General features: G+C 34.3%; 2 long non-coding RNA genes across 2 annotated transcripts in view; one reads left to right on the top strand and one right to left on the bottom strand.

Annotated features, from left to right (window-relative positions):
• LOC118762085 overlaps positions 1 to 23,413 on the bottom strand; it is a 25,570-nt gene continuing 2,157 nt past the window's right edge. The window contains exons 2-3 of the long non-coding RNA XR_004997861.1: positions 7,310 to 7,313; positions 1 to 174 (exon numbers count right to left, since the gene is read on the bottom strand). This is a non-coding gene — a long non-coding RNA (uncharacterized LOC118762085). The remainder of the gene's footprint in view (positions 175 to 7,309; positions 7,314 to 23,413) is intronic.
• Positions 17,534 to 23,413, top strand: part of LOC118762086 — a 22,914-nt gene continuing 17,034 nt past the window's right edge. The window contains exon 1 of the long non-coding RNA XR_004997862.1: positions 17,534 to 17,547. This is a non-coding gene — a long non-coding RNA (uncharacterized LOC118762086). The remainder of the gene's footprint in view (positions 17,548 to 23,413) is intronic.

Consider the following 23,413-nt stretch of genomic DNA (forward strand, 5'->3'; position numbering starts at 1 on the left):
GTGTCTTTTTGGTCAGCTGAAAGCAGTTTTGGCACAAACTTGGCAGATATGCATCTCATACCCAAATCTTCAGTGATAATGAACTGAACTGTAACTAATCTGCACATCCTCTGATAACTCAAGGATGGTGATTCAACAATTTCCCGTCACATCTGCATGCATATCTGCAATGTTCTTCTCAGTCCTACTGGTTGTGCATCTCCCAGAATGTTCGTCAATATTGACATTTTTTCGGCCATCTTGGAAACGTCTGAATCACTTGTTCACACGTGTGCAGCTCATACACTCCTTTCCAAACACTTTCTGCAACTTTGCACCGACCTCTGAGCAGGTGTCGCCATTACAACTTTCTCTGTCATGGTTAATGCAACAATCACACACTACACACCTTCCTTCCAAGCACTACTGTAAACAGCGAAAGTGTACCACAACATCAAAACTTAGTGTGCATGCATAGCGGGGGTTCGAAGTCATCTGTGCCAAGTGGCCTCACTTTATGTGCTTTACTATGGCAATAGTCTGGATACTTATTGATCAGACCTCGTATACAAACACACATATTAACAAATTAATAAATAAAACATATGCATATATACATACATATATGTACGTACCTACATCTACATGTATATATACATGCATATATGGGTAAAGGACACCAAAAAAACGTTGAACACAATGAGAAACGAAAAGATAAACACAAAACCAACGAAAAAATAGAGTACAGAACATAGAACACAAGGAAAATTCCCCTTCTTCAGTCGCCTCTGTTTCATCTACTCTGCGTTTCGAAGATCAAGGCAAGACACGACTTCGTTGAAACATTCCTTCCCACAAAAAGCAAATTAAATAAAATTTGAGATTACACACACATATACAGGGTGCAGTGAATATATTGTCATCTAAATTACACAAAAATGAAAATAACACTGACATCTCATTTTAATAGATATATTTACGAAAATCACATAAAAATATCTTGAAATACTAAAGAGTAAATTTACTCAATAAAATCGCCATTGGCTTCAATGCCTCCAGCCGACATCTCCTTCAACTCTTCTGGATGGTCTCCTTGTTTTAGTTGGTCAATGTTGCCATAATCCTTGACTTCAGTAGTCCCCTTCTGAAGCCACACACTTTATCCTGCATCCTTTCCATTGATGGATGCATTCCTGGAACTCATTTTTTGGGATAGTAGCTGCCCTTTTGCATTTCATCAACATCTAGAAATCTTGTTGATGAATTTTCTCTGCTATGGTCACTGATAGAACCTCTGTGGTGTGGTTGAGACAACCACACTCTACACACTTTACTTCCAAACCCTGCTCTAAATAACAGAAGTGAGTGAGAACATTATAACTTAGCATGAGTGACAGTGTTCAGGGTCAGTCTGTTCCAAGCAGCTTCACTCCGTTTACTTTAACCCTGTTACCATAGCAACAGTCCTGATACTTTTTGATCAGATCTCATATTTGTTATTTCACTTACATATTACTTGAGAGATTACGATGCTTCTTCAACTTTATAATTACACTATGCTATTTATGTGATATATGATTAAGAACTGAAAGAAATCAGTATTGTATAATGGTAAAATCTTCAACAGAATCATCTTATCTGTTGGTATGGGATATTGCAATATAGCTCAGGGAATTAGTTAAATATGCATATTAGTAATTGTCTTTCTAAATAACTTTAATCCATTGTTTCTTATATGAACACTAATCAGAAGTGACTTGAAAAACTTTAGCAAGTGGCAAGACTTATATAATGAAGACATCATAGAAAGCATGGTTGAAGTTAAAAAACAATAAATAAAAAAAAATTACAGAAGATAATTTCTTGCAAATATTGCTTCAGGTTTTTGGCACCAGTCATGAATAAAGACATTTTAATGATCGACTACAGAAAATGCTCTTGCTAGAATACGTTTTTTTTGTTTTACCTAATAAAAGAATAAAACAAATCTAATCTTCAGAACTTATAAGATAAATTATTATCAGAAAAGTTGTCTCTTGTCAAATTTTAGTGAAGTTCTTATATATCTTGCAATATTATATGCAAATATCTTGCATCAAACAGTAATTTCACATAGATATTGGTATTTTCTTTTTATTTATTCATGAAAATTTTGCTAAACAAAGTAAGCTTAAATTTCTCCAGGAAGTTCAAAAAATTTAGATCTGAGTTGTCATATTTATTACATGATATAAACTTGATTTTTATTACACACACACACATGCGCGCGCGCACACACACACACACATACACACCACACACACGTACATAAATATATGTATATAATATTTATGTATGTTTATATATATATATACATACATATACATACATATATTGATATATGTATATATATATTTATATATATGTGTATGTATGTATATGTATATAAATACATGTATAAGGATGTATATATATATATATATATATATATATATATATGAAATTCTTTCTTTGTCTGTCTATTCCCAATGCATTCTCAAGTGGCTGCACCAAATCAAGTCAAATTTTACAAGGTAACAGTATTAAATCCCACAAGTATTAACATGTAATTTTTATTTGGGTTAAAACAGTGTAACATTTTATCTAAAATAATCTTTCTATAGTCAATTATAGTAAAGGACATTTTATACCATGATGACGACGATGATAACACATTTTGTATATGAGTGTGTATGTGTCTGTGAATGTGTGTGTGTTTGCAAGTTTGATATGTACAAGATTGTAAAGGACATGTTATACCACAACGACAACACATTTTGTATATGAGAGTGTGTCCCTGAGTGTGTCTTAGTATGTGTACGTGAGTGTATGTGAGAGAATGTGTGTCATTGTATGTGAGAGTGTATGTATGGTTGCCAATTAGACACATGTAAACTGGCTATGTGAAAGACCTATACTGGCTCCAACTAATGAAATGGTTGATAAACTCAATCATAAACTTCTTCAAAAGTTAATAGATGCACCAGAAATGACTTTTCCATCATTTCGTACAACATTCGATCAAGACCAGGCTCTTCAATACTCTGCTGAATTTCTGAATACATTTAAACCTACTGGGTTGCCACCACATAACTTGACACTAAAGCTGGATGCTCCCATTATGTTACTTAAGAATCTTGACCCACCTCGCCTGTGTAATGGAACTTGCTTAATTGTTACTTCCATGAATCTCCATGCCCTACATGAAACAATCATAAAAAGTAGTCACAAAGAAGAAAAATGTCTTTATTCCAAAATTTTTTTCTCATACCTACAGATGTTCCATTTGAATTTAAGAGGCTTCAGTTTCCAGTCAAACTAAGTATTGGTATTTCAGTAAACAAATCTCAGGGTCAATCCCTCAAAGTATTTGGACTTCATCTCTCTAATACATACTTCTCTCATGGCCAACACTATGTTGGCTGCTCATGGGTTCAAAGTTGCAACAATTTATTCATTTGGACACTAACAAAAAAGTACACAATGAATATTGTTTAACCTGAGGTGCTTCAAGATTGACAGATTTTCAGTTCAAAATTCTATTATGATTACAATTTGGATATTTTAAAATAAAATATAGATATTTAGATATAATCATGACAATAAACTATATCTTTATATTTCTTGTTTACTAATCTGAATAAGGACAGCAGTAACCCAGGCAATGCCGGGTAATATATATATATATATATATATATAAGGCTGAGTGGGGACATTAGCTCTCTTGTTCAAGGTCCTAATCAAGACTACCACTTTACTTTGGCAAATAGACTTTACTCTGTAGTACTGTTACTACTTATTTCTCATTCAGAGATTTAAGACTAATTGTTTTTCTCCTTATACATGTATATGTATATGTATATTTATATATATATATATATATACATATACGAGGGGCGTTCAATAAGTAATGCCCCTGGCCCACTTCCCATAGCAGTAGAGCAACGAAACTTGGCACAGTTATTAGTCTTTTTCTACATAGGAACCACCCAGAGTTACGCATTTCTCCCATCGTTTGATGCAGCTCTGGAGACCGATTTTGTAGAAGACCCCAGCTTGGTCCTCCAACCACGACGTGACTTCAGAAATCAAGGCTGCATCATCTGGGAAACGCTTTCCTTTCAAAAACTTCATGGCTGGGAAGAGGTGAAAATCAGAGGGTGCAAGGTCAGAAGAGTAGGGGATGGGGGAGCAGTTCATAGCCGCATGCCTGTGCTTCTGATCTGGCAACACGCGAGTTGTGGACTGGAGCGTTGTCCTGCAGGAGGAGGATGCCTTTGCTGATCTTGCCCCGCCTCTTGATTTTGATAGCTTCTCTTAATTTCCTCGTCAAAAGTGAAGCATAATAGGCTCCTGTAATTGTGGTACCCTTTGCCAGGAAATCTGTCATCACTACTCCGTCCTGGTCCCAGAAGACTGAGCATGACCTCCTCTTTGGAGGAGGTGAGTCACGGTGCTTCCACTGCATTGACTGGGCTTTGGTCTCTGGATCATAGTGATAGACCCAGGTTTCATCCTGTGTAATCAGTCTTTTGAAAAATTTTGACTCATCTTCTGGGCACATCTCCAAATTCATCCTCGAGCACTCGACGCGTTCTTGCTTCTGGAAAGGTGTGAGCAACCTGGGAATCCATCTGGCAGACACCTTTTGCATATGCAAATGGTCATGAATGATAGTTTCCACAGACCCGGTACTAATCTTGACCTCATGGGCTATTTGGCGAATAGTTATGCGTCGATCTTCCAAAATGGCAGCCTCAACTTGACGGACAGATGCCTCATCGATGGCAGAAGGTGGGGGGCGACCAGATCTGGGAGCTGTTTCCACAGAGTTCCGACCATGTTTGAATTCACGATGCCAGCGTTTTACAAGGTCATATGATGGGGCATCATCACCATAAGTTACTTTCATTTCATCAAAAGTCTCCCGTGGTGTGCATCCTTTCAAATACAAAAACCGGATCACTGCTCGACACTCAACAGGCTCCATTTCACACTTGACTCAGTTCAAACACCTGTAAATCAGAAACCACAATTAGTTCGGAGCTGTAATTTGCCATGTAATCTATAGATCAAGCAACTGCAAGTGGGTCAGAGGCATTACTTATTGAACGTCCCTCGTATATAGTTGGAATTACAAAAAATAAAGAAAACAAAACATGAAGATGGGTGTGTAAACAACAAACAGATGTATTGGTTTAATGCTTGGGATGTGAGGAAGTCTTTTACATTTCGAGCCTATGCTCTTCAACAGAAAAGAGCACAGATATAAACAGAGAGAAAAAAAAAAAAAAGGTTTGTTGGCTAGCGATCAATATATATATACACATATATGTATATATATTTCATTCTCATGCTCTCCATCTCTGCATTTCTATCTTTCTAGATTTGTCGTCTTTTCCCTGCTTCTCCAACTGGGGTATCATTATATCCCTTTATTATTCTTTTTGCCTCTTATCAATTGGCACAAAGCCACTTCCTCAATGTTACTCACTTAAATCAAGGGGGACTTTGTCATGCAAGTTGCTTTTTGACCCCACCAGTGCTGTTTTCATGGTAAAAAGCTCTAAGTACACTCTGTAAAATGGTTGGCATTTGGCATCTACTTATAGGAACCATCCCCAGAACAAACAATAGAAGTGGCACAATTCCTTTAGTTTGCTTGCACTTCTCATACCATCCAACCCATGCCAGCATGGAAAACAGACGTTAAATGATGATGATATCTATCTAATATATATACATACATGTATGTATGTATGTATGTATGTATGTATGTATGTATGTATGTATGTATGTATGTATGTATATTACTGTGCTAATTGTTCAGTTGTGAAGTATTGCATACTGTTTGGTGTCCCTGAAGTTGAAGTTGAGTTAAGTTTTGATTTTATTTGTCGATAATAATGCAAATAATAAAAATAGCAAAAAAGCTAGTTATTCTCATTTTACATTGAATCAAACATACCTCCACTGATGTTCAGAGAAAATAATTGTTTTTCTGATAAGACAGACAAGACAATGGCAATTTGAAAGACTATTAAAAGAAAAAAATGGAGGGTGATCCTTACAAAATTGCTGTTCCTGTTAAAATCAACTACAGTAAATTTTAACTAATTTTTCTCAAATCTCACTCTTCCATCTTACAGGAGTACAAATTGAATAAAGTGGTTTTAGAGTATGTCTTAAAAGAAAGATGGTATCTCCGTTGCTGGAATACCTCTCATCAGATGTTGCTGTATCATAGATGTTCTAGTGATTGAAAAGAAGACAAAAAGAATGACAAGCACCAGTTGAGCACTGGGGATTGGTGTAATTGATTTACTCTCTACCCCGAAATTGCTGGCCTTGTGCCAAAATTTGAAATTATTATTATTGCTGTTGTTATTAAGGTGGCGAGCTGGCAGAATCGTTAACTGTACTGGGAACAATGCTTAGTGGCATTTCTTCTGACTCCTCATTCTGAATTCAAATGCCACATGGGTTGAGTTTGCCTTTCATCCTTTTAGAATCAATAAAATAAGTACCAATTGAACCCTGGGTTTGATGTAATTGACTTACTAACTCCCACAAGATTGCTGGCCTTGTGCCAGAATTTGCTACAATTATTATTATTGAGTTGACGTATAGGCATAGGAGTGGCTGTGTGGTAAGTAGCTTGCTTGCAAACCACATGGTTCTGGGTTCAGTCCCACTGTGTGACACCTTGGGCAAGTGTCTTCTACTACAGCCTCAGGCCAACCAAAGCCTTGTGAGTGGATTTGGTAGATGGAACATGAAAGAAGCCTGTCGTATATATGTATATGTATATATGTGTGTGTGTATGTTTGTGTGTGTGTTTGTGTGTCTGTGTTTGTCCCCCAACATCACTTGACAACCGATGCTGGTGTGTTTATGTCCCTGTAACTTAGCAGTTCGGCAAAAGAGACTGATAGAATAAGTACTGCCTTTAATCGATTTGCTCGATTAAAGGCAGTGCTCCAGCATGGCCACAGTCAAATGACTGAAACAAGTATAAGAGTAAAAGAGTAAAGAGAGAGTTGGCAGAATCATTAGCATGCTGGACAAAATGCTTAGCAGCCTTTCATTTGTCTTTACGTTCTGAGTTCAAATTCATCTAAGACTGACTTGCCTTTCATCATTTTGGGGTTTATAAAATAAGTACCAGTTGAGCACTGGGATTGATGTAATTGATTAGCCACTTCCACCAAATCATCATTATCGCATTAATCAGCTGGGATGCTATCTTGAGGTTTGGTGACAAGTCTCCTCAAACCTCAAGAATCCTTCTTAGGATTCTTATAAATGCTACTTTTCTGCAGACCAACAATGTGAGTCTCTGTTCCAATATCTTTCAGTCTTTTATATAGTATTTTGGATTTTGTGCCTAGTTCACCAATTATCATAGGAATAATTGTTGTCTTAGTCTTCCTAAGTCTCTTCAATTCTCTGGCTACATTCTAACATTTCTCAATTTTAAAAATTTCTCTGGTATTGACTCTGTTATCTCAGTGAGTTGCAAAGTCTATGACCTTATACTGTTTATTTTATCCCGTATAATCATATCTGGTCTTCTTGCCTCGATAGTAAGACCAGTCTTTATTATTATTATTATTATTATTATTATTATTATTACTATTATTACTCTTATTATTATTATTATTATTATTATTGTTATTATATAAAAAAATAAAATAAATGCACCCTTTTCAAAGCCTAGCCAGGCTCATGGGCCTGGTTTCAATGGCGTATGTGTTCCCCAGCTGGACAGGATGCCTGTCCATCACAGGGTTACTCATTTTTGCCAGCTGAGTGGACTGGAGCAACAGGAAATGAAGTGTTTTTCTCAAGAACACAACACGTCGCCTGGTCCAGGAATTGAAACCACAATCTTATGATTATGATGCTGACACCCTAACCACTAAGCCACGTGTCTCCACTATTATTATTATTATTCAGTAGTTTTATTTTTATAGCGTGCTTTCACTTCACTACCGAGCGTAGCTCTGTGTGCCTTAGGTATGTGCTGTGATTTGTTGTGATGCTCTGATGGTTATTATTATTATTATTATTATTATTATTATTATTTCAGATATGCACAACAGGTTAGACTAAGTGTTCTAGCTGTCTCTAATAACACTAAACTAGGTTTTATACCTACTTCCTCTGTCTGTTCAAATCTTTAGGGATAGTTCCTAATGCACCTACAATTACAGGGATACATTTTACTTATGTTTCCAATGTAACTCAATGGCTAGGTCCTGGTACTTTGCTATTTTCTCTATACTTCTCTTATTGACTTTCTCATCATTTGGGATTGTAAAGTTAATCACCTGGCACTTTCTATTTGTTATTATTTTCATTATTATCATTATAATTCTCATTATTATTATTATTATTCAGTAGTTTTATTTTTATAGCGTGCTTTCACTTCACTACCGAGCGCAGCTCTGTGTGCCTTGGGTATGTGCTGTGATTTGTTGTGATGCTCTGATGGTTATTGTATGGAAAGTGTTCTGCGTAGGATGTGTGCAGTGCCTAGTAGTGCAATTTTCTGTATGTTATATGTGTTTGTAAGTCCTGGTGTTTTTGTTATGTATTTGTCTGAATATTTTTTTATCATGCCTAATGCACCTACTATGATAGGAATTATTTCTGTTTTCAGGTTCCACATTCTAGTTACCTCTATTTCCAGGTCTTTGTATTTTGAGAGTTTCTCCATTTCTTTTAGAGACACGTTGTCATCTGCCGGTATTGATACATCAATTAGAAAGCATTTTTTTTCTTCATGATCTCTGACAACTATATCTGGTCTGTTGGCCTTAATTTCTCTATCTGTGTGTATCGGCATATCCCAGAGTATGGTTGCTTTCTCGTTTTCTGTGACCTTTTCTGGTGTGTGCCTATACCATCTTTTTTCTGTTGTTATTCCATAATGTTGGCATAGCTTCCAATGTATGTAGGTTCCAACTCTGTCATGTCTGTGAATATATTCCTTCTTAGCCAGGACTGGGCAGCTAGAGATAATATGATTTATTGTTTCTTGTCCATCTCCACATATTCTGCAGTTACTTGTAATATTTCTTTTCATTACATGTTTTTGGTAATTTCTGGTGGGGAGGCTTTGGTCTTGTGCTGCAATTAAAAATCCCTCTGTTTCTGCTTTGAGTCCTGAGCTTCTCAACCATTGCTGGGATTTTTCTTTGTCTATTTCTTTTGCGTTTAGTTTAGTCCAGTATTTACCATGAAGGGGCTTTTCTTGCCATCGTTTTATCATGGCTCGTTGCTGTTCTATTTTAGTTTGGATTTCATTTGTTTTATAGCTTTTGTTGTTTCTTCATCATCTTCTTCTTCTTTGTGTTTATTAGGTGGTATGATTTCTTGTTTGTATTTGTCAGCTTCCTTAAATACTGAGAACAGTTTTTTGTTTTGCTCGTGTTTTGCTGCTATCTGGATCAGTTTTCCTTCCTTCTGAAGTAGGTATTTTTGCAGTCCTATGGTGGTTATTTTATAGTAGTTTTCCAGCTGTATAAGGCCTCTACCACCTTCTATACGTTGTATATATAGTCTTTCTATGTCAGATTTTGGGTGATGCATCCTAGATCCTGTCAGTATTTTTCTTGTTTTCCTATCTATTTTGGACAGTTCATTTCGTGTCCAGTTAAGGATATTGTAGCTGTAACTTATAACTGGGACAGCTAAAGTGTTGATACCTATTATCTTGTTTTTAGCATTGAGCTCTGTTTTTAGTATTGATCTAACTCGTCTATAATATTCTTTTTTTATTTTCTCTTTCATTTGTGTGTGTTGTGTCTTATCTAGTTCCTGGATTCCTAAGTATTTGTAAGTTTGGCTTTGGTCTAATTCTTTTATTTCATTGGTTTTATCTAGTGTGATGTTGTTACTCTTAACTAGTTTTCCTCTTTTCATAGTTACTTTGGCGCATTTTTCTAATCCAAATTTCATATCTATTTCTTTGGTAAATCCATGAACTGTCTTTAATAGTGTTTCCAGCTGTTTGTCATTTGCAGCGTATAGTTTTAGGTCATCCATATATAAAAGGTGGCTGATCGTTTTGCCGTAACATTTATATCCGCATCCAGTTCTATTTAGCATATCAGATAGAGGTGACAGTGCCAAGCAGAAAAGGAGTGGAGAGAGCGTGTCTCCCTGGAATATTCCTCTTCTAATGGGGATGTCTGGTTTTCATGAGTCCCTCTTTTGTTTGGAGGTGTAGGACTGTTTGCCATTTATTCATAGAGTGCTCTATGAATTTTATGATTGTTGGTGCTACTTTGTTAATGGCTAGTGTTTCGAGGATCCATGTGTGGGGGATGCTATCAAACGCCTTTTTGTAGTCAATCCAGGCCATACTGAGGCCTTTCTTCTTTCTGTGGCTGTCTTCAGTTACGGCTTTATTAATCATTAGTTGATCTTTACAGCCATATGAGCCTTTGCGGCATCCTTTCTGCTCTTCTGGGAACAGTTTGTTTTCGTCCAGGTGCTTGTTCAGCCTTTGCGATATCACTGCAGTAAATGCCTTGAACATAGTAGGGAGGCAGGTTATTGGTCTGTAGTTTTCTGGTTTTGTTGTTTCATTTGATTTGGGAATTAAGATGGTTTTCCCCTTCGTGAGCCATTCCGGCATTGTCTCTGGCTCTGCTAGTATGCTGTTAAAGTTTTCAGCCAGCTTTTTGTGCATTCCTGTTAGATATTTCAACCAGAAGTTGGGGATCTTGTCATGCCCAGGTGCCTTCCAGTTGCTTAGTTTTTGCAGTGCTTGGGTGACCTCTTCAGTTGTTATGGGGGTCCAAAGTTGTTCAGATGTTATTATTATTATTATTATTATTATTATTATTATTATTATTATTATTATTATTGCTATGATTGAAGGTGACCAGCTGGCAGAATCATTAGCATGCCAGGCAAAATGCTTCACAGCATTTCATCCGTCTTCACATTCTGATTTCTAATTTTGCCAAGGTTGACTTTACTTTTCATCCTTTCAGAGTCAATAAATTAAGTATCAGTTGAACACTGTAATCAATTTACCCTGCAGCCACCACTCCACTCAGAAATTGCTGGTCTTGTGCCAAAATTTGGAATCATTATTATTATTATTATTATTATATTTATTATTATTATTTTTATTCATTTCAAAATTTTTGTATCTCACCCCTGTGATAGAATAAGTTGTAGTTTGTGACCTCAACCATCCAAGAACGTTCAAATGATCTTTGCCATTCCTTAAAAGCAGGCCAGTTGTTAGTATTCTATATGCTTCTGCAAGCCAATCTTTTCCATCCAACCTTTGAACTCCTTCCCCAACAACAATTAGTAAGGCTTCACTTTTTCTAAAACCCCACAATCTGCTTATCTCTCTCTTCAGTTCCTGATTTATATCTACCTTCTTGATCTTTCTTTCTTTCTTTCTTTCTTCAGGTCGAGTAGTTCATCCCATTCAAAAAGTCCCTGAATAAGGTGTATTTAAGGAAGCTGAATGAAACACCCATGTTTCCAGAGGTGAGTTATCCAAATCCCAAAGACTTCTCAACACATGATGCTCCCCAACTACTTCTGCTCATCATCAGAGATGCTCATATAGTCAGTCACTAAATGTCATTCTCAAGTGGTTAGGGTTAAGCAACTGACAAGCAAATCTGTGGTATTGAGCAGAATATTTACTGTAGCCCATCCTTTAAACCAAGACAAACATGTACATGATAACACTTCTAATAAATTAAGATCAGAGGCCATGAGAGCCAGTGTCTGGTATTGCATCTATCATTGTTATGGTGATGAGCTGGTAGAATTGTTAGCATACTAGGCAAAATGTTTAGCAGTATGTCATCTGTCCTTACATTCTGAGTTCAAATTCCATTAAAGTCGGCTTTGCTTTTCATTCTTTTGGGGTCAATAAGATACTTACCAGTTGAGTACTGGGGTCGATGTAATCGACTTAACCCTTCCCCAAAAATTCCAGTCTTGTACCCTTAGTAGAAAGAATTATTATTATTATTATTGTTGTTGTTATTATCATTATTATTATTATTATTTCTCTTTATTACATGTTTTATTGGAGCTCTGGTTTCTTGCATGCATAGCAGGTTTATTACCTGCAGCCCACGCTACCATGCTATTGGTTTTTTCTAGCTATCTAATTATACTTACTTGATTATTCTGGCCATGCCAAGAAGGCAAACCTTTTGTAACAGTTTTACTGGGCACTCTATTTAAATTTCCTTTATTTTCCTCTTAATGCCTTCTGATACTGTTCCCAAGAACCCATCAATAATTGGCACTATCTTCACCTTCATTTTTCATAGCCGGGCTATTTCGTACTTAAGAGGGTTGTATCTATCTTATTATTATTATTATTATTAATTTTACTTCAATGACAAAACAGAAGTTAAAACGGTAATAATGTGAAAAGGTCAATGAAATAAGTATTAGATTATATAAGGTATTTGATTTTGTTAAATCAGTCCCAGTATACCTGATGTTTCTTTCTCTAAATTCAGCATTTTAAATTTTAGTTTAATTTCATTTTTGATGACATGGGGGAGAGAGAAAGAGAGAGAGAGAGAGAGAGAGAGAAGAGTAATTAAAGCAACACAATCTGGAAATGTGTCATTTTACATTGCAAAAATACTAATATACTGGAGTTAAGTTAATTAACTATTCAACATTTGCTTCATCATCATTTAAAAAAAAATTTTAATTAAAAGGTTTTTGTTTTCTTTTATAATATGCCAAATTTTTCATTCTCATAAATTGAAAAGAAATACTTTACCTTGTTACCACATATATTAAGTCAAAATATCAATAATCTTTTCATAAATACAAAATCCATAAAAAAAAATTAATTGTACATGATAAAGCCAATGCTATCTGGTATCTTAATCTCAATGAATCCAATGCTAAACTGAAAACTAATTATATTTATAGATGAAATAAAATGATAAAATCCTGAGATTTAAAATATGTCCATTGTCATTTTGGTACAAATAATCCCAGATTAGGAATAATCTCTAAATGCCACCACCCTAGCTGGATTAACAATGACAATTGATTACTTAGCCATTAAAATCTCTTTAAACAAATTATTCTATCGTTCTCTTGTGGTATTTATATAAATTCCCTTATTGTCATTTGAAATATTCAGTATTAAAACTTTTGCCAGTAAACCTGTCCTCAGCTTTTTGACTTTTAAATTAGTTCCTTGTTTTATGACTTTTAAATTAGTTTCTTGTTCCCAACATTCTTTCATTCTAGTCATCAGGAAATCATTTATCTTTGTCACTAAGTATCAATATATTTTTCTATTTACTTGGTTAAATGCAATTATTTATGCATCGACACATTACTTGTAAATTTACTTTAAAACTTTAACACAGGGGTGGTAATTGTAAATAGATATAAATAACTAAGCAGAAGCAACAAATGCATTACTGTTGCCAGGGGATGAACTGGCAAAGAGAAACACTAGTTTCAATTATCGCCTGATTTACAGATGGAATTGGCCAACACCAGTATACCTGACACAATCATCATTGGTTATTGTCTGCTTTCACACAAAGTGACAACACTAAGATGTGCTTGTGACAGTTGTGAGATTTAACTTAGCTCTTAGTGCCAAATGTATTCTGCTGCAAGCATACCAATTATTAACTGACCTTACTATTAATGATGATTTTATTATAACAATTCTGCAAGAATTTTCTCCTCTCACCTTCAGGTGTTTTAGTACCTATGAGCAATGTCGTTAATTTTGATTCTTCTGACAGAATTACACATAAGAAACTGAGTTGGTGGTTATTTCATTCCAGTCATTTTGACCTAAGAAATGTTGCTGGACATAACACTAGCTTGATAAAATTCTACAAGTTAAATAAGAACTGTAAACCAATATATGACCATAAATGAAATACTAAAATTATGAAAAAGTTTTGTGAAGTTGATGAAAATGTTTATCTCATGCAGGTGTGATACACTGAGTCAATTATTGCATGTCTTTTTCAAACCAGATATATCAATATGTGAAGGCATGTACCTTAGAGACTAGATATATTTGACCCTTGATAGTAAGGTTGGGGGGGGGTGATTCCTGGACTGGGTGGTGTATTATACTTTGAGCAAAACACACCATTTCACATAGTTCCAGTCAGCTTTGATATTATGAGTTCAAATCATTTGCTGATACAGCTCTCTTCTACAAGTTGTCATGTGCTTGATGCTCCACTGGGTCAAAGGTGATGGATCAGAAAAGGTGTACACTTGTAACTACATAGGTGCTACAAAACAATTAGTGAAAGTGTGGTATATGTTAGATGTTACGTGAGACCAAACCATACTCACTTGCAAGTGACAGAAGGTTATGTTGCATTAGACTTTTAAACTTCAGAACAGCCAGTGCTTCAAAATATTATACTCAATACTGCAAGGCACTGACTGTAACAGCAAACTACATTCTCATAACAACAATGGGTTAAAGACATAAGTGTTTACTCTACAGCCCTGCTTCTATTAACTTTTTCACATCCATCCACATGAAATACAAGAAATTGAAACACAACTGTAACAACATGTCCAGAAATGAATGGTGCAGTTGTGCATATGTTAAAAACAAGGAGATTTACATCAATGGTACTGGAAGTGATCTCAAATAATGAAGTGTTCTCATGTATGAGTACTAGGTAAAGAAGAACAGCAGTTATTCTCAACTTGAGGTACAGGGACAATGGGAGATAAATAACATAACATTCAACAACATAACTATAACGGTGACATAAGCTTTTTTAACCCTCCTACTGGTAAGAAGGGCTTCAAAGTTTGGCCTAAGCCAGCATTTAAAACTGAGTCTGAAACACCAGCTTTGTCATAACTTTGAAGTCACTGTCAAAATTCTCTGTCTCCTTATGATTATATATATGTGTGTGTGTGTGTGTGTGTATGTATGTATATATATATATATATATATATATATATATATATATATATATATGTGTATGTATGTATGTTTGTATACATATATATATGCATGTACATAAATATACTATACACATACATATGCATACATATACTGTATATATAGAAGTGATTAGGTGATTATCTCAGTCAGTGTTACAATACAGCTGGCATTGTTTCAACTGTCTTTTAATCTGAAAGTTCCAAGGGTATAAGTCAAAGAGCTTAAGAAATGAAAGCATTAATGCAAAAGTCTATGAAATAGGTAACTTATGAGTCAATGAAATACTTAGTAAATTAAATACGTCGTTCAAAATATTGATTTCTAATAAGACGCAAATCATTATGCAAATAGAATTCAGTGTCATACTCCGATGACATAATATGTCAGCATCGGGTATGAAACTTCAACCCCATTATACACTGACCATTACACATTACTATACATAGCTATGTATGTTATTGATTAGGTGGTTCATTATGTCACATCACATAAATACAAGTAGGCTTATTATTATTATTTAGGGTTGTCGGAATCGTTAGAGCATTGGATTAAAAATGCCTCATGACATTTCTTCTGTCTCTTTACATTCTGAGTTCAAATCCCAGCAAGGTCAACTTTGTATTTCATAATTTTGGGGTCGATAATCAAAGTGCCAGTTGAACATTGGAATTGTTGTAATTGCCTAACCCAATCCCCATAAAACCGGTTGCCTTTTGTCAAGATTTGAAATAATTGTTATTATCATGGCAGTGAGCTGGCAGAATCATTAGCATGTTGGAGAGAATGCTTAATAGTATTTCTTTTGACTCTTTATGGTCTGAGTTCAAATTCTGTTGAGGTCAACTTTGCCATTCATCCTCTCAGGGTTGATAAAATTAGCACTAATCGAAGATTGGGATCAATATAATTGATTGCTCCCCTTCCTTTAAAACTGTTGTAGTTGTACCAAAATTTGAAGCCCTGGCCATATGTATTATTGGAGTTCCTAAGACAGCAAGCTGGAAGAATTGTTAACACAAAATACTTAGTGGTATTTCGTTTGTCTTTACGTTCTGTATTCAAATTCCACTGAGGTCAACTTTGCCTTTCATCCTTTCCATATCAGTTGAGTACTGAGGTTGATGTAATCGACTTATGCGTCCCCCCAAAATTGCTGGCCTTGTACCAAAATTCGAAATCATTATTATTGGAGTTCCTGCAATGGATTTATCCTATGTAACTTTTGAAAAAAATTAATGAATTAGTTTTACATTTTTATGCATTGCGCCTTCTGCATTTGTTACATAGAAAAGTGACAAGTTTATTTTTGTGTTTTTCCTTCCCTCTGGTTAACAAGGAAAAATACATTTAAAAACATTTTGCCAGCAGGTAATGTAGAATAAATTCATAAACATAGCATCCATTGAGATGGTAGAGGGATATACTTCCAAAAGACTAAAAGTTATCAAAATGGAAGATAAACAAAAAAACCATTGAATAAGCTGACACACATTTGCACTTTTGAAACAAAATTTAAGAATCCTCATGTAACCAAAGCTCATAAATCCCTAGTGATTTATAAACATTTTATCCATATTTATTTTTACTGCCTCCACAAGAACTCCTGCTCAATTTGATGAACTAGAAGTATGTAATTCTCACTCAAGACAAAAGCTTTTTCTCCTTACAATATCACCACCACCACCACTATTTTCGATGCTGGCATGGGTTGGATTGTTTGACTGGAGCTGGCAAGCCAGAGAGCTATCTAGACTACAATTGTCTGTTTAGGCATGGTTTCTATGGCTGGATGCCTTTCCTAATGCCAGCCACTTTACAGAGTGTAGTGGATGCTTTTTATGTGCTACTGACAAGGGTGAATTTTGTGTGGCACCAGCACAAGTGCACCTTACACAGCACCAGCACAAGTGCATTTGACATGGCATTGATATTAGTGCATTTTACATTGCACTGGCCCAACTGCACTTTATGTAGCGTTGGCATAAGAAAATCATCCCCTTTTTTTGTCACTAATCCTTCTTTTAGAACTGCAACTCCCTGGAATTCCTTTGTGGTTCATGAATACCTTAATAGCAGAAGAACGTTAACCTCATGGATCTCATAAATCCTAGGAGGGCCTGCAAAAGGCTATGAGCACTGTCCCTTCTCTTCGTATTAAAATTTTTAAAACAGAGAAATTGTGTGGTCTGGTTGATGTATAAGATTGCATGTGAATGTATGAGACATGTAGCTAGACAGATAGTGAGGAATATGGAAGTAACTAGCTAGATGAGAGATAGATTACAAGTGATCTACGGCTTAGAATAATTTACACCAATGTTGTATAGTTGTTAAATTTTAGGAAAGCTGAACATTTTTCTGTAGAAGTATTTAACCATGAATTATTGTAATTTTTTGACAAACTGACATACTGAATTCATGCCCTGTGTTTATCAACTCGAATAAAATGAAGTAAATTTAATCTTATCAGTTTGTTATTTTGCTAAAGATTTCATATCGAGTAATGCTGTGGTAGCCTGAAGTTGACTAATCTAAATTACTAAAATAGTATCCTTTAAAAAAATTGTCTATCTTCTTCAGTTTCTTATGGCTATAAAATAAAACATGGTGAACCATGTCTCATGTGATAAGATAATTTTCTTATTGATATTCATATATATTACATAAACATGAACATTATATACATTGTGCGTGTGTGTGTGCATGTATATATATATATATATATATATATATATATATATATAATATATATATATGCTTGTATGTATGTATATATCTATATATATATATATATATATATATATATATATATACATGTACATGTATATATTTCCATACACTGACACATATATGTATATACACTACACAAACAACAGCATTCAAAAAGAAAAATAATAATTCTTATTAAAGCATTATCACAAATTCTGGAGTTATTTTTTCTTTCAGACAATTTATTTTTCTGGTTTCATCAGCAGAGTAGAATTTCTATGTCATTGAAACCCTCTCTGTGTTTTCACACTATTTCATTACAACTTGGCATCTTACTGGGTGAATTAAATTTACTTGATCCAAAATTCTAATTTAGATGTCTGCATTCTTTTCTCTCCCTCCATCAGCTCTCTCTCTCTCTCTCTCTCTCTCACACACACACACACACATATATATATATATATACACACACACACATATATAAATACACATACACACACACACATATATAAATACACATACACACACACACATATATATATATACATGCATACACATATACATACACATACATATATATACACACATACACACATATATATATATACACACATACACACATATATATATATACACATACACATATATACATACACACATACATATATATATATATACACACATACACATATATATACACACATACATACATATATATACACACATACATATATACACACATACATACACACATACATACACACACACATATATACATATACACACACGCACATATATATACACACATATGTATATTCATACATACATGTATATACATACATGTGTCACTAAATTATTCATTAAGCATAAATGAAAAACTTTGTCTTTAATTCATTTACTATGTACAGTTGTGCTTTAAAGTTTAATTGGTTAATTAAATCATTTAATTCCTTCTTAAGAACTTAAAAGTATGTATCAAGAGCAAATACATATTTCATATCTTAAACACCACTAAATACCCCTTTAGATTTAGATATGTAAAGTATACCAACAGTTTGAAAAAGAAGGCAGTGAACTTAGGGTTTAATTTGCTTACAATTTGACCAGCTCTTGAAAATTATATACACACCTTAATTTATACTTATTGAATAAGATACAACTATACACTATTAATATCCAGCACAAGTCCACATGTTCAAACAAAGGAAGAGTCTACATATTCAAACAAATGAACCAATATATTCATCTGATTAATATTGAATTCACTCATTTTCACTTTTCATTTAATATTCTAATAACACTTTATTATAATTTAAATACACAAAGTCAGATGAAATGGGTTCAAATTCTATGGCTATTTTAGGTAATCAAACGGCTGTATCTGAGAACTAACTATAAAATACATCAGAAAACCTTTCTACTGTCTACATAACTACATAAAATCACATCAATATGGGATCAAATATATAAATCCTACTAAATGCTTTTTTTTAAAAAATAAAAATATATAACATGATACTAAGGAAGTGGAAGTACTGAAACTTTATTTTTTTAAAAAATTTTGCAAAAACTGAAATAAGTGAAATGCAAAAACATTTGATAAATTCTAGCAAAGAGACGTATATGCAAAGAGATACAGGCTTTGTGTGAATGCTACTAATGATTTAGCATCTAAACTGGCCATATCCAGCTCAAATATTCTACCTGTTTAATGTTCAAATCAGCTAGATCTAGCCTCTCTCACCTACCCTACAATGTACTTCTTAAAATAAACAATTATTTTATAGATATCTTGAAACTACAAGATAATGGAAGATTAATTCAAAACAATGGGATTAATTCTAAAGCATTAAGCATTACATTTGACTAATTAATCTGAATGCTAAAGGTTTAAAATTGTGGTCTAACAGTCAGGGAACTTAATTTCACCCCTTTATGCTCAAAAGTCTAATCCTGTTAGGATTGACTTTAGCTTTCAACATTCCAGTGTCAATAAACAAGGACATATGACTTTTATTAGTATTTTGACTTATGCAGATTTAGTGTCAGCACTATTATGAATTAGTGTCTGCATTACTATAAATTCTTTTCTACTCTAAGCACAAGACCCGAAATTTTGAGGGAGGGGGGCCGGTCGATTACATCGACCCCAGTGCGTAACTGGTACTTAATTTATCGACCCCAAAAGGATGAAAGGCAAAGTTGACCATAGCGGAATTTGAACTCAAAACATAGCGACAGACAAAATACTATAAATACTAGTATTACTATAAACTAGTGTTAAAAAGGTTGTTTAGTTGCTTCCTATAAATTACATACCTTAATTAAATTTTAAAAGGAACTGGTTCTCTTCTTAAAACATGGTATTTACAAGAATCAAAGATAAATCAAAGGATGTATTCTCTATCAGAAGCTCTAATTACATAATTCATTCAAATTTGCTTTTATATGGTTAATTTTTTATTCCAGCTTCACACCCTCTACACAAACAAGAACTCTGAAATATGAGCCCAAGTTTAATGGGGATGAAAAGACTTCAAGCGTAAACACAAAAGACCAGGTCAAAGAAAAATTATAAACATAAATTGTCTGAAATTTTGGAGATGAAGAATTATCATAATTTCACACTAATAAAGGATAGTGAATATATTCTGATCCAAGTGGAGTGAAGTGGCATCAGAAGTAGAATAACAAATAGAGAAATATCCCTGGTATGGACAACAGAAAAAGAACTCTCTACACTCATATATTTAGTAAAGGGTTTGGTTTGAAATTCAGAGACTGTTGCTGAATACAACCAGAGAGTATACTGGCAGAATCACAGTGACTATAACAAGCAAAATAAGAACGCTAGCTTAAATATATCAGTGTATAGTAATCTTTTCTATTTTAGTGACAAGACCTGAAATTATGGGAGAGGGGGCAAGTTGATTACATTGACCCCAGTGCCCAACTGGTACTTATTTTATTGATCAAGAAAGGATGAAAGGTAAGGTCAGTCTCAGCAAAATTTGGACTCAGAGTGTCAAGACAGATGAAATGCCACTAACGAAGTTATCCAATGTGCTAACAATTCTGCCAGCTCACCATCTTATATAATGGTTTCTATTATAGGTATAAGACTTGAAACTTGGTAGTATTAAGCAATCAAATTGACCTCATTACTTGACTTGCACTTTTTTGCTGGAAGACAAAGTCGACCTTGGTGGGAGTTGAACTCAGAATGAAAAGACATGGAATAAAGAGGTGCTTTTACCAGCTCTCTATTGATTCTACCAATACACCACCCTTGTCACTAAAAAATAATACCTACAGTAGATGGACATGGATCAATAATTTACAATTTTTCATCTCTTCTACTGGCATCTTCACTCAAATTTCAAACTTCTGAAACTTAAAACCTCTTCCTTGCATCTAAACTCCATCCATCATAATTTCTAAAATTTCCATTCCACCCATAACAGGTTATTTTTAACTACTCCTTTATCTCGCTACAATCTCCAATAAGTTCTCCTTAATCTGATGACAATCTTCAACAAATATTAAAACCAACTAACACATAGCAAAAATACTTTCACATTTCATCTTTCTGAGAGCAAAAAACCCCATTCCCTTTGATTCTTTTGATAGCATGTTCCGAGAATTTTGAAACACAGCTACTTTCAACTGGCTTACCAAAGATTATGCAGGCACATTATTCTATTTTTTCTTCTTCAAGTCAAAGAAGGCTTGTACAACAACAAATTGAAGTGGTCCACTAAAATGCTTGGCAATCAAGAGCAGCCAGCATAATTTTTGTATCTTTTGAAAGAACTGCATCTTCATGAAGGCTGTGGGTTGGCAGAATTGTTAGAGCCTCTGATAACATGCCTTGTATTATCTCTTCCACCACTTTACATTCTGTGTTCAAAATCCCAATGAGGTCAGCTTTGCCTTTCATCCTATCAGAGTTGATAAAATAAAGTAACAGTCAAGTGCTGGGGTCAAGAGGTATCAACTAACCCATTGATCTAATTTGCTGGAGTTGTAAATTAGAAATCTCCATCAAATAAAAATATATTCCTTATATCCATCAAATATTTAACTGACTCCCCAATTTCTGCTGTGAGTATATTTTCTCTTGTAGAAGATATGTCAACCAATATTATTGAACTAACAATATAGCTAAAGGAACATATCTTGAGAAAGAGAAATTTCTGCATACTAAATATAAATATGTGGAGGCACGTGGTTTAGTGGTTAGGGTGTCAGCATCATGATTGTAAGATTGTGATTTTGATTCCTGGACCGGGCGACGTGTTGTGTTCTTGAGCAAAACACTTCTTTCACGTTGCTCCAGTCCACTCTGCTGGCAAAAATGATTAACGCTGTGATGGACTGGTGTCCTGTCCAGCTGGGGAACATATGCACCATTGAAACTGGGAAACCGGGCCCATGAGCCTGGCTAGGCTTTAAAAGGGAGCAAAAACAAAATATATATAAATATAGTAGAGATTCATATATGTAATAGAGTGGATTAAAAAAAATTTAACTTAGATTACCTAAGCAATTAGTAGTCAAAAGAACCAACATCCAGGAGCACAGGGAATTTTTGTTAGATAATCTCAATTGCTTAACATTTTCAACTCCTTATATTCCCCATATGAAACCCTATTGTGTTTGTACTTTATAATGCAGAATACCTACCATCCTTATTGTTTATAGTCATAATCAGCATCACAACATTCTATTTCTGAATATGTTGCTCAGTTCTTAGTTATACCAACAGAGTATAATATTCTTTACTAGAGAGGTATAATAAGACTGGAACATGACAGTTGCTTTCATTTGTTGGGATTGAAAACAAGGTCCACTACTCCAGTCTACATTGTCTATGTTCTTTAAATAAAAACTACTTGAAATTATTAGATTTTAAATATCTATAGATCGAAATTTTGTTGAGTAATTTCTTGCATAATCTCAATTGAAAAAAATTTTTTTCAATTTGATTAATTATGCATATGAGACTGTAATTCTTGAATCATCATTCTCTATAACTTTTGTGCTATTGGCTCAATCAGATGACCACTCACTACAAAATTCTAGCATCTGCTTTTTCATGTTTTATAAATAACTCACTAAAACCTTATGTTTTTGACATAATATTTTCACATATCCATATTATGTGGTCCCCAATACAACTGAAATAGCTAGTTCTTGTAATACAGAGCTATGAAACTACTGCTTTGAAATGTATTCCTATCATTAATCTCAAACATAGTGCTTTCATTTCCACTAAAATATGTAACCTGTCTTTCTAGAAATACATCAACTCCAAAATATGAAAAAAAAATATGGAACATAAATTTTCTAGTGCATCTAATTATTAACATATTTTATGTGGTGTAGATTGTGGTGGTGGTGGCGATTATAGCATGTAATCTGAATCATTATCCTATTATATCAATCATTATTTTCATTGATGAAGCATTGAATTCTCAAGGGTTCTTATTTCGTGCATACTTACTAATGGAGCCTAGTCTTATAGAATTATATATTATAATAAATCATGATATTTGTAAAGTGTATGAGCATCTAAAAGTAAATTGGACTTTCCTAGTTGGCTCACTCAATCACCATTTTCAAGGACTTCCAAGTGGCCTGTATAGTTCTAGCGACACGCATACTTACATCCAAACACACATAAGGTATGTGAAACAAAAATACCTTGTACTGATTTTGTAAAAAGTAATGCAC

This window comes from Octopus sinensis, linkage group LG2, assembly GCF_006345805.1.
Source record: "Octopus sinensis linkage group LG2, ASM634580v1, whole genome shotgun sequence".
Classification (NCBI taxonomy): domain Eukaryota; kingdom Metazoa; phylum Mollusca; class Cephalopoda; order Octopoda; family Octopodidae; genus Octopus; species Octopus sinensis.